This window comes from Schistocerca nitens, chromosome 1 (genome assembly GCF_023898315.1).
Source record: "Schistocerca nitens isolate TAMUIC-IGC-003100 chromosome 1, iqSchNite1.1, whole genome shotgun sequence".
Lineage (NCBI taxonomy): Eukaryota > Metazoa > Arthropoda > Insecta > Orthoptera > Acrididae > Schistocerca > Schistocerca nitens.
Genome location: NC_064614.1, coordinates 92,446,425 through 92,458,998, shown reverse-complemented (window position 1 = coordinate 92,458,998; position 12,574 = coordinate 92,446,425).

Here is a 12,574-nt window from a genome sequence, read left to right as displayed (position 1 = left end):
CAGTTGAGTCCCATAGTGCTCAGAACCAGCCATTTTTTACATCCTGGAGGACGTCGTCGGTACGGATCAATTGGAATGAAAGTAAATCTAATCTAATCTAATCTTGGTGAGCATCGTCGGCTACTACGGCTGTTAGCCGCGCGGGATTAGCCGAGCGGTCTTGGGCGCTGCAATCATGGACTGTGCGGCTGGTCCCCGCGGAGGTTCGAGTCCTCCCTCGGGCATGGGTGTGTGTGTTTGTCCTTAGAATAACTTAGGTTAAGTAGTGTGTAAGCTTACGGACTGATGACCTTAGCAGTTAAGTCCCATAAGATTTCACACATATTTGAACATGTGAACTATGGCTGTTACCTGGGGAGAGTTGCCATTCGTTAACTTGTCACAGAGGCCCAGCAGTCATGATATATGAAGCCATCGAGTATGACTGAAGATCACCACTCTTAGTGATTAATGGGACTCTGGCAGCACAACGGTACGTCATGGATCTCTTACGGTTCATGTTACAGTACTACAATACTGTGGCGCCATTTTTCAACAGGACAGTGCTGGTTCACGCATTGCTCACATCCCTTCATAATGTCCAGGTACTCTTGTGGCCAGCAAGATTCCCAAATCTCTCCGCTACGGAACACGCGTTGGACCAGCTTGGTTGTCATCTTCGTCCCAGTGCAAGTATCCAGGATATCAAGGACCAATTTTGGGCCAGCGTGATTCAGAAGAGGATGCCTCTATTCTAGAAGGAGCGCAACGTCTTACTGATAAGCGAGCTCTTTAAAAATTCAGCCCAATTGTAATCAACTGAATATCACAAATTCTCTCAACCTGTGAAATTTCATGTCGTTTGCTCCTTCCCGTCTGGGCGCTTCGTCCCGTCAAGGGCGACGTCTCGAGTTCTGTCTGCAAAGCAGTCTTAAATCCAGTCACAAATGTGCACCGATACTCGGTAAACTCGTATTTTTTGCCCTTAACGAGAGCTTTTAAGTGTATGAAGTGCCTTCCTAAAGTCAAGGAACACGGCGTGAGACTCGTCCACTGCTCTGCGCCAACAGAGAAGGGAGTCCCACGTCCCAAGGTTCCGACGGCCGACTGCGCGCATCCTTGAGCTCTCAGGAAGGTGATCGACCGCTGTCGTGGGACCTGCCGTCGAACATTTCGGCTGTCCGAGAGAAAGTCCGCGGGTCCGGCCGGCCGGTCCACAGAGCGCTCCTGAAAGGTCCGAGGCGCCGACGCTCCCAATTTGCGTTTTTAATTAGAAAACTCGTGCCATTCCTTATCGCCACCCGCGTAATTAGGGTTCTTCTGAAATGGATGCATACGTATCAGCCATGTTAATCTAGCATTTCGTTCCCATCACCACCGGCGTGACACAAAATATTGGAGTGGCTCGTTAACGATTTCTCTGACCCAAATCACGGACATTCCCATTCACCATTTTAGCGTTTCGTGGCGCACACGTGAGTTTACGTGCTTGTGGTCATTTAATTGCTCCTCTCTACTCCAATCCAAAACGACATGCGTCAGATCCCCTTACCTGTAGATAGGAGCTTAATTTTGATTGTTTATTTAAGTTACCATTTTGAGCTCCATACAACATTTTGAGTCCGTGCAATCGAATTTATCTGCAGAGCAAAAAGACCACAGGGGAACAACGTAGTAAGGTGGTGTGAATATCTTTTACAGGAAAGCAATTTCAAAAAACCAAATTCAGTGATTCACAGACGAAAATTCTATTTCTGAAACATTTTTTTAGAATTTTCATCAGTACAAACTTAGTTGTTCACAGTTTCATTGCTAAAAGAGGATTTTTAAAGTACCTGAACACAAAGGAAACTTGTGACTGAACCTTCTCGGGAGTGAAAGAAAACGAAATTTATGTACATAAAATTACATTTATTTCATTCCGGAGTTAAAAATGTTTTGGAGTATATGTGAGTGATTCATTTTCTTAGTTATTCTAAATGGCAAAACATTATTTAAAAATTTGAAAGTAATAACAGATGATTCATGTTATACTGAAGACAATACATCATTCAAGTGCGACTGTAATACTAAGTCAATAAATTTCTTGCAGGAAATCTTAAATAAAGCAATCACTCTCTGTGAGACTTAATAAAATCGCTGTGACAGACGTAAAACACTGAACATTGCAAGTGTACTTTTGTCTGCATACGACTGCTGCACTATCACGTACTTTTTACAGCATAGATATTTTTCTTCTTGGAGTGTTCAGTTCATTTCTCCCCAAATATTTGTAATTACTTTGTTTCAATACAAATATTAATGTTTAATTAATTGCAGTTACCCATCTCAAAATCAAAATGTTTTCATAGTTAGTATGATGCAGTAAAACATTTGTCAATGTGCCTAATTTTTTTCCCTTAATAAGCAGTGGAACTGCCTCCTTTTTCTCCGGCAAATGTATTTCAAAACAGTTTGTAATTCTATGACTAAACTCTTCAATTTAGAAAGCATTTATGCACTGTAATATACATAACTTATGCTTCTCTACTGGAGCATCAAACGCCATTGACAAAAAAGTGATCTCGTTCCACATTCCCCCAGTGGTTTTCATATCGGAAAGAGCATCTATAATGGTGAACTAAATCTCAAGTCTCCGATTTTGTATCAGGATTAAGAAATGTTCACTATATCTTAATTTCGTTACATAATTTTTTTTGTATTCCTTTAATACGATCAGATTAGTGCAATTGGACCTCCTCTCACACAGGATCAAGGTTTTACAAACACAAAACGTTTTGCATCTCAAGGACCATGTACGTACTTGGCGTTGAGCCTGTAACCTCCCCTTCACTTATCGACCTTAATGATAGTGAAAAATTAAACCGCGTGTACCTAATGGAAATTTGGGAAAAGCAATAGTCACCGAAGTTAATTTGTCGGTAAAGAGGGAGGAAAGGGTTACATCTAAATGAAAGGAAAAATGCAAATGAAACTGGTGGAAATTAATTTTGAAAAGGGGTAAAGTTAATAAAGAAAGTAAATGTGCGGCCGTTACGTTAACAGTTAACTAGCGATAATTAGATATTTGAGATTTGGGGGAAATTATGGTCGCCAGTACTAAGGACAATTACTATAGTAACAGAAAAAGAAAGGTTATTACACATACAATTAGCACTAGAAGCGTGGCAACTGAAGGTTGGCACGTGTAGTGAGAAAACTGAAAGTTTGTCAGAAGTAATAAATTTCGCTACACACTGATTTAATTTAGCAAAAGAATTAATAAAACCGGAAAATTGAAAGTTAATTTAGTGACTGAAATTAATAGTGAGCTTTGTTTCTGAAGCATATCGAAATTCAGTAAAATACGGTTAGTCTTGGGCTACCTCAACAATCATTTCAGAAGCTACTTGAATCTACGCAATTTAGAAATAAGAGATTTAACTTTGAACTTGAATTAAATGATTCTGAACAATTAACAATACTAAAATTTAGTATGTACCAAGCTGAGCTGCAGTCACAGGTAAGCTAAAATATGCTAACAAAACTCGCACTCTTAATTTGTGCTTGTGTAATCTAAATATTGTAGCCAGCTATGAATACTTTAACTGAACTTTGAAATTAAAGCAGTGAAATCGAATTATATTACTTTAATGCTGGCGTTTGAATTTCAACGACACTCGGGTTCATTTCGGAAAAAGAAGGGACCCTGCTTGGCAATGCAATTGGGACAATGAGCAACAAAGGTTCATGCTAAGTTGCTGTAATTTTGTGATGCAACAATTCTAAAAGCTGAGGTCTGCCATACAGTTCTGAAACTTTACGTGCTTTTAGTCTTCCTTGTTGGTTGATTGAAGGTTTGAAGTCGTCGATCGAGGAGGTGGCGACATCACTCATTGTCGGCCGTCGCTGTTGCAGAAGCTGGATGCTGGCGCCCCTTCTTCTCGACACGGTCACCAGGCGAAACAGGCTCTTGATGCGTGCCAGCTAATGCTTCCCGTCCGCGACACCGTGCTAGAAACTATTATAGCCAGTCGAGCGCAATTACATGCTGCCAAACCCCGAAAGCGCGGCAACTCGCGGGAGCGTCACACAACACACCTGCTCCATTGCACTACCCCAGCCAGACTCTCTCTGCCCGCGCTCCACGCGACAGAGTTAACACTACCAAAAATCCTAAACAGTTTCGTTCTCCACACGACCTATCGATGTAATCGTTCGATAGTATACACTCCTGGAAATTGAAATAAGAACACCGTGAATTCATTGTCCCAGGAAGGGGAAACTTTATTGACACATTCCTGGGGTCAGATACATCACATGATCACACTGACAGAACCACAGGCACATAGACACAGGCAACAGAGCATGCACAATGTCGGCACTAGTACAGTGTATATCCACCTTTCGCAGCAATGCAGGCTGCTATTCTCCCATGGAGACGATCGTAGAGATGCTGGATGTAGTCCTGTGGAACGGCTTGCCATGCCATTTCCACCTGGCGCCTCAGTTGGACCAGCGTTCGTGCTGGACGTGCAGACCGCGTGAGACGACGCTTCATCCAGTCCCAAACATGCTCAATGGGGGACAGATCCGGAGATCTTGCTGGCCAGGGTAGTTGACTTACACCTTCTAGAGCACGTTGGGTGGCACGGGATACATGCGGACGTGCATTGTCCTGTTGGAACAGCAAGTTCCCTTGTCGGTCTGGGAATGGTAGAACGATGGGTTCGATGACGGTTTGGATGTACCGTGCACTATTCAGTGTCCCCTCGACGATCACCAGTGGTGTACGGCCAGTGTAGGAGATCGCTCCCCACACCATGATGCCGGGTGTTGGCCCTGTGTGCCTCGGTCGTATGCAGTCCTGATTGTGGCGCTCACCTGCACGGCGCCAAACACGCATACGACCATCATTGGCACCAAGGCAGAAGCGACTCTCATCGCTGAAGACGACACGTCTCCATTCGTCCCTCCATTCACGCCTGTCGCGACACCACTGGAGGCGGGCTGCACGATGTTGGGGCGTGAGCGGAAGACGGCCTAACGGTGTGCGGGACCGTAGCCCAGCTTCATGGAGACGGTTGCGAATGGTCCTCGCCGATACCCCAGGAGCAACAGTGTCCCTAATTTGCTGGGAAGTGGCGGTGCGGTCCCCTACGGCACTGCGTAGGATCCTACGGTCTTGGCGTGCATCCGTGCGTCGCTGCGGTCCGGTCCCAGGTCGACGGGCACATGCACCTTCCGCCGACCACTGGCGACAACATCGATGTACTGTGGAGACCTCACGCCCCACGTGTTGAGCAATTCGGCGGTACGTCCACCCGGCCTCCCGCATGCCCACTATACGCCCTCGCTCAAAGTCCGTCAACTGCACATACGGTTCACGTCCACGCTGTCGCGGCATGCTACCAGTGTTAAAGACTGCGATGGAGCTCCGTATGCCACGGCAAACTGGCTGACGCTGACGGCGGCGGTGCACAAATGCTGCGTAGCTAGCGCCATTCGACGGCCAACACCGCGGTTCCTGGTGTGTCCGCTGTGCCGTGCGTGTGATCATTGCTTGTACAGCCCTCTCGCAGTGTCCGGAGCAAGTATGGTGTGTCTGACACACCGGTGTCAATGTGTTCTTTTTTCCAGTTCCAGGAGTGTAGTTTTCCCTAGGCCAGACCCAGCGTACAAATACAAATAATATTCACAAAACAAACCAATTATACATCGACATAAATGCATATATATACAAATAGTAAAACAATTACAATATACAAAGACACAGAAATGTTATATCTTCAGGTAACAAAATAAGGAAAAAAATTTGCAGTGCAGTAGATGGAAATAGGAGGATATGCATTTCCGGCGTTACAATATACCTATTTAGTGAGTACGAAGAACTAACTGTGTACAGAGTACTACGTATACTGCTGAGAAGAAAGGCAATTTACTTACGTTGAATTTGTATCTGCGTGTGTTTTACTGCATCTTCTAGAGACTACAATGAATATACTACATGTATGTACCTCATACTCTTACGCATGAGGCCCGTAAAGTCTCTTTGTAGCGTTAATCTCGTGTCTTTAGGAAAATGTAATGAAATAATGCAAACCATATGTATGCAACATCTTTATTTGCAAATGTTCGACTGAACTCGAACACAAGTCGAATAATAAACTTATTTAAACACATCCGGTAGTTGTTCCTCTGGAAATAATATACCCTCCGTGTTACCTACTAGTGTCTTGTCAAAGTTCTTTGGTCGTATAACGTGCTACGTTTCCCCAAGGATTTTCGTTTTAGTTTTTCTCTTCTTCTGAATGAAATACGTTATTCTACTTGTCCGTCGAAGTGTTTCGTGATTGGCATGAACACACTAAAATTCGGAACGTATCATGGCGTCATTCAATTGCAATGACCAAACAAACCTCCAGGAATCAGAATACTAAATAACAAACATCTTAATAAAGAAATACGAAAGAAATCCATTCAAACTTCTCTACAACATTTTAAGCTATGGACGTAGATACGAGGAGGAAACAGCAAAAGAAAAAAAAAAAACTAGAAGCAATAGAGACGTGGATGTCGAGTAAAGCTGCGAAACATACTGCGCTGAAAAGTAATCCAACAAACAATTACTAAAAGAAATTAAACAGAAAAGCACGTTGATTAAAATGGTACGGAGATGAAAAAGTCAATTAACCGGACATCTAGTTCAACATAAAAGATTCACAAAAAAAGTCTCAGAAGGAAAACTCTTAGGTAAAAAATCAGGAGGTAGACCCAGAACATCCGTATAACAAAGTCAAGTCTTGCCAGTGTACTGAAAGTTTTATCAGTGGAAAGAACTGCAGCAACTACAGACAAATATGGCGAAGACAGAGAAACATGAACACTTCAACAACGCGTTGCGTTTAGTGCCTGATGATAATTAATAATATTTTGTGAATGGTAGTGACAATGAAAGTATATACATTTTCGTCACAATCATGGACAAACAAATGTCAGTATGGCTCACAGTTTTTCTGATATTAATATCGTGCACCGAGCATCGTCTTTTCTTCTTACCGTTTCGCAGCGAAGTATGAGGAGATTTTCTGCTTCGAACTAGATATTTCTACTTAAAACTTAAATTTGTCCATGTTGTATGGAATGTGTCGAAGTCTGTGATTGCAAAAATTATAGTATTTCAGCTGCTGTGACTATTTCACTAATTTTACTGTCGCGATCTGTTTCGGCTTCACTATCCGGCACTTTACAGTTTCGTGTACATTCATTATTACTTATAGTTTCCTCTAAAGTGTAATGAGGTCTATTTCCTTTGTGTGCAGTTGAGATCGTACACCAACGGGCAACGATATGCAGAAAGACGAACTCAGCACGATTAGAAGACCAGCTGCAGGCAAATGGCTATGCTGACACACTTATTGACAACATCATACAGAAAAAAAGGAACAATAATAAACCAACTGCTATATAGAAAATAGGAAAGAAACTCATTATTTCCATACCATTTAAAAGAAAACTCTCCTATTAAGTAGCAAATGTCTTTGGCTCACCCAACATCTACATCACTTTCACAACATATAAAAAACTGCACACACAGATATACCATTAGTACACAGAAGACAGGTAAACATATACCATCAATGTATTTACAAAATAGTGTGTAGCACTCGTAAAGTCCTTGACGTAGGCCAAAACGTGGGAGACATAAAGAAACAACGAACACATAGTGCCTACTGCATAAATAATTACCTTAAATCAGCAATAGTCGCCCACATTAACGACAATGACCACGCATCCAAGGATATCGTGAAAGATCGTCATATGTTATATAAAATGGACAAGCGACATCAAACGGACTTATATGAAGAATCAACCAGAAATTTCATTCATGGCGCAGTACGAGGTAGCGAATTGCTGAATCCTGGTCAGACTTGAGAAAGGGCCATGAGGACCTAATCTGATCAGGCTAAATAAGCAGTAAATAAATAAATAACAGGGTAGAAAACAATAAGACAAATTTATTTAGATATTTCTTCAGTATGGAATGCTTGTTCCATTAATATTCAGGAGATTTAGTTAATAGCATGAAGATAAAAAATGTGCGTATCTCCTTAGTATAGATACGTTAAAAATGACATAGTAATACTTAATAAATCAGTAAATACTAAATAATAGAACTGCAAAACATGTGACATGGCATACATATGCTTGTACGAAAAAAAGTCTGTATTCTAAGTACGAGGTCTATTCAGAAAATTCCGGAACTTTGTCCACAAATTTTTTCTACGCACACATTTTGCTTATTATGCATGCTATCCTTTGACATATTCTCCTACACAATAGATACGTCGGTCGAAATGTCGTTTCCACTTCCGGAAGCAGTCTTGGTACGCCTCTTGCTGATTCACGCGAGGCGCCGTCTGCGAATTTTCTTTTATCTCGTCTACGACTGCAAATCTTCGTCCTTTCAACGAGGTTTTCAACTTTGTAAATAGAAAAAGTTCCCCAGGGGCCAGGTCTGGAGAGAACGGAAGATGAAGCAGCACAGTGATTTCATCCTTTTGCACCAACAAGGATGAATGTGCGGGTGCGTTATCGTGAATCAAGAGCCATGAATTGTCTCGCCACATTTTAGGCCGTTTTCTTCTCCCATTTTCTCGCAGATATCACAACTGAAATGTTGCATTCTTCTGCAGTCTCTCGGACAGTCAGTCTTCGTTTAGCAAGCACAGTTTCTCTGACGTTGCTGACTTGAGCCTCGTCGGCAGACATCGAAGGACGCCCTGAACGATGATCATTTTTATCTTCTGTCCGGCCATTTTTAAAGCGTGTGAACCATTCGTAACACTGAGAACGGCTTAATCATTCATCACACTAGGCTTCCTGTATCATTTGGTGTGTCTCTGTAAAGGTTTTATTACGTTTCAAGCAAAATTTAATGCAGACGCGTTGCTTCTCTAATTCTGCCGTCTCTTAATTCTCAAACTGTGCGACACAACGTTCAACTCGACACAGCACTGAAAAAGAACTAACATACATTCAACAATGAAATTTCCGGCGGTTGAACGTTAAAAACAAGTGTGTCCAGGTACACCAACAGCATTTCACTCGAGCACACCAGTGGCGCGAAATTACGAATGCTCCGGAATTTTTTGAACAGACCTTGCATATGTACAGGGCTATTACAAATGATTGAAGCGATTTCATAAATTCACTGTAGCTCCATTCATTGACATATGGTCACGACACACTACAGATACGTAGAAAAACTCATAAAGTTTTGTTCGGCTGAATCCGCACTTCAGGTTTCTGCCGCCAGAGCGCTCGAGAGCGCAGTGAGACAAAATGGCGACAGGAGCCGAGAAAGCGTATGTCGTGCTTGAAATGCACTCACATCAGTCAGTCATAACAGTGCAACGACACTTCAGGACGAAGTTCAACAAAGATCCACCAACTGCTAACTCCATTCGGCGATGGTACGCGCAGTTTAAAGCTTCTGGATGCCTCTGTAAGGGGAAATCAACGGGTCGGCCTGCAGTGAGCGAAGAAACGGTTGAACGCGTGCGGGCAAGTTTCACGCGTAGCCCGCGGAAGTCGACGAATAAAGCAAGCAGGGAGCTAAACGTACCACAGCCGACGGTTTGGAAAATCTTACGGAAAAGGCTAAAGCAGAAGCCTTACCGTTAACAATTGCTACAAGCCCTGACAAAGTCAAACGCTTTGAATTTTCGACGCGGTTGCAACAGCTCATGGAAGAGGATGCGTTCAGTGCGAAACTTGTTTTCAGTGATGAAGCAACATTTTTTCTTAATGGTGAAGTGAACAGACACAATGTGCGAATCTGGGCGGTAGAGAATCCTCACGCATTCGTACAGCAAATTCGCAATTCACCAAAAGTTAACATGTTTTGTGCAATCTCACAGTTTAAAGTTTACGGCCCCTTTTTCTTCTGCGAAAAAAAACGTTACAGGACACGTGTATCTGGACATGCTGGAAAATTGGCTCATGCCACAACTGGAGACCGACAGCGCCGACTTCATCTTTCAACAGTATGGTGCTCCACCGCACTTCCATCATGATGTTCGGCATTTCTTAAACAGGAGATTGGAAAACAGATGGATCGGTCGTGGTGGAGATCATGATCAGCAATTCATGTCATGGCCTCCACGCTCTCCCGACTTAACCCCATGCAATTTCTTTCTGTGGGTTTATGTGAAAGATTCAGTGTTTAAACCTCCTCTACCAAGAAACGTGACAGAACTGCGAGCTCGCATCAACGATGCTTTCGAACTCATTGATGGGGACATGCTGCGCCGAGTGTGGGAGGAACTTGATTATCGGCTTGATGTCTGCCGAATCACTAAAGGGGCACATATCGAACATTTGTGAATGCCTAAAAAAACTTTTTGAGTTTTTGTATGTGTGTGCAAAGCATTGTGAAAATATCTCAAATAATAAAGTTAATAAAGTTATTGTAGAGCTGTGAAATCTCTTCAATCATTTGCAATAACCCTGTACTGTCATAGCAACTCGAACTTTGGTTTGTATGTTTATTTATTTATTTATTGTTCCGTGGGACCACATTTAGGAGAAGTCTCCATGGTCATGGAACGAGTCAATACATGAAATTATAACACGATTGTAGAAACAGAATGAAACGAAATATAAGAAACCTATTCAGGCGACAATTCATTAGTTTAAATAAAGAAAATCAAGAATGTAACACTGGAATTTGCTTAATTTTTTAGCTCTTCCAGGAGCTCCTCGACAGAATAGAAGGAGTGAGCCATGAGGAAACTCTTCAGTTTAGACTTAAAAGTGTTTGGGCTACTGCTAAGGTTTTTGAGTTCTTGTGGTAGCTTATTGAAAATGGATGCAGCAGAATACTGCACTCCTTTCTGCACAAGAGTCAAGGAAGTGCATTCCACATGCAGATTTGATTTCTGCCTAGTATTAACTGAGTGAAAGCTGCTAACTCTTGGGAATAGGCTAATATTACTAACAACAAACGACATTAAAGAAAATACATACTGTGAGGGCAATGTCAAAATTCCCAGACTATTGAATAGGGGTCGACAAGAGGTTTTCGAACTTACACCATACATAGCTCGAACAGCCCGATTTTGAGTCAAAAATACCCTTTTTGAATCAGAAGAATTACCCCAAAAAATAATACCATATGACATAAGCGTAAGAAAATATGCGAATTATACTACTTTTCGTGTTGAAATGTCACTTATTTCAGATACTGTTCTAATGGTAAATAAAGCGGCATTTAGTTTCTGAACAAGATCCTGAACATGGGCTTTCCACAACAACTTACTATCTATCCATACGCCTAGGAACTTGAACTGGTCCGTCTCGCTTATAACATGCCCATTCTGTCTGATTAAAATGTCAGTTCTTGTTGAATTGTGAGTTAGAAACTGTAAAAACTGAGTCTTACTGTGATTTAGCATCAAATTATTTTCCACAAGCCACGAACTTATTTCATGAACTACATTATTTGATAATGTTTCAATATTACACACAAGATCCTTCACTACCAAGGTGGTGTCATCAGCAAACAGAAATATTTTTGAATCATCTGTAATACTAGAAGGCATATCATTTATATAAATAAGAAACAGCAGTGGCCCCAGCACCGACCCTTGGGGAACGCCCCATTTAACAGTGCCCCATTGGGACTGAACATCATTACCACTCTCAATATTGCGGAGGATTACCTTCTGCTTTCTGTTCTTAAAGTAGGAGGCGAACCAATTGTAAGCTACTCCCCTTACTCCATAATGTTCCAACTTCTGCAGTAATATTTTGTGGTCAACACAGTCAAAAGCCTTCGTTAAATCAAAGAAAACACCTAACGTTCGCAACCTTTTATTTAATCCGTCCAAAACCTCACAGAGAAAAGAGACTATAGCATTTTCAGTTGTTAAGCCATTTATAAAACCAAACTGTACATTTGACAGCAAATTATGTGAATTTAAATGCTGCAGTAACCTTGTATATACAACCTTCTCGATAACTTTAGCAAACACCGATGGCATAGAAATAGGTCTATAATTGTCAACATTATCCCTGTCTCCCTTTTTATAAAGTGGCTTCACTACCGAGTACTTTAATCGGTCAGGAAACCGACCACTCCTAAAGGAAAAGTTACAGATATGGCTAAGTACTGAGCTAACATACGTGGAACAATACTTCAGTATTCTGCTAGATACCCCGTCATATCCATGAGAGTTCTTGGTCTTTAGTGATTTAATTATTAACTCAATCTCCCTCTTGTCAGTATCATGGAGGAGCATTTCAGGTAACAGTCTCGGAACACTTTTTTCTAAGAGCGCTATATGATTCCCTGTTGGGACTAGGTTTCTATTTAGTTCACCTGCTATATTCAGAAAGTGATTATTAAGTACTGTACATATATGCGACTTATCAGTAACACGGACATCCCCACTATGCACTGATTCTATATTCTCGACCTGTCTCTGCAGACCAGCCACTTCCTTTACGACTGACCATATGGTTTTAATTTTATCCTGAGACTTAGCTATTCTATCTGCATACCACATACTTTTTGCCTTCCTAATAACTTTTTTAAGCACCTTACAATACT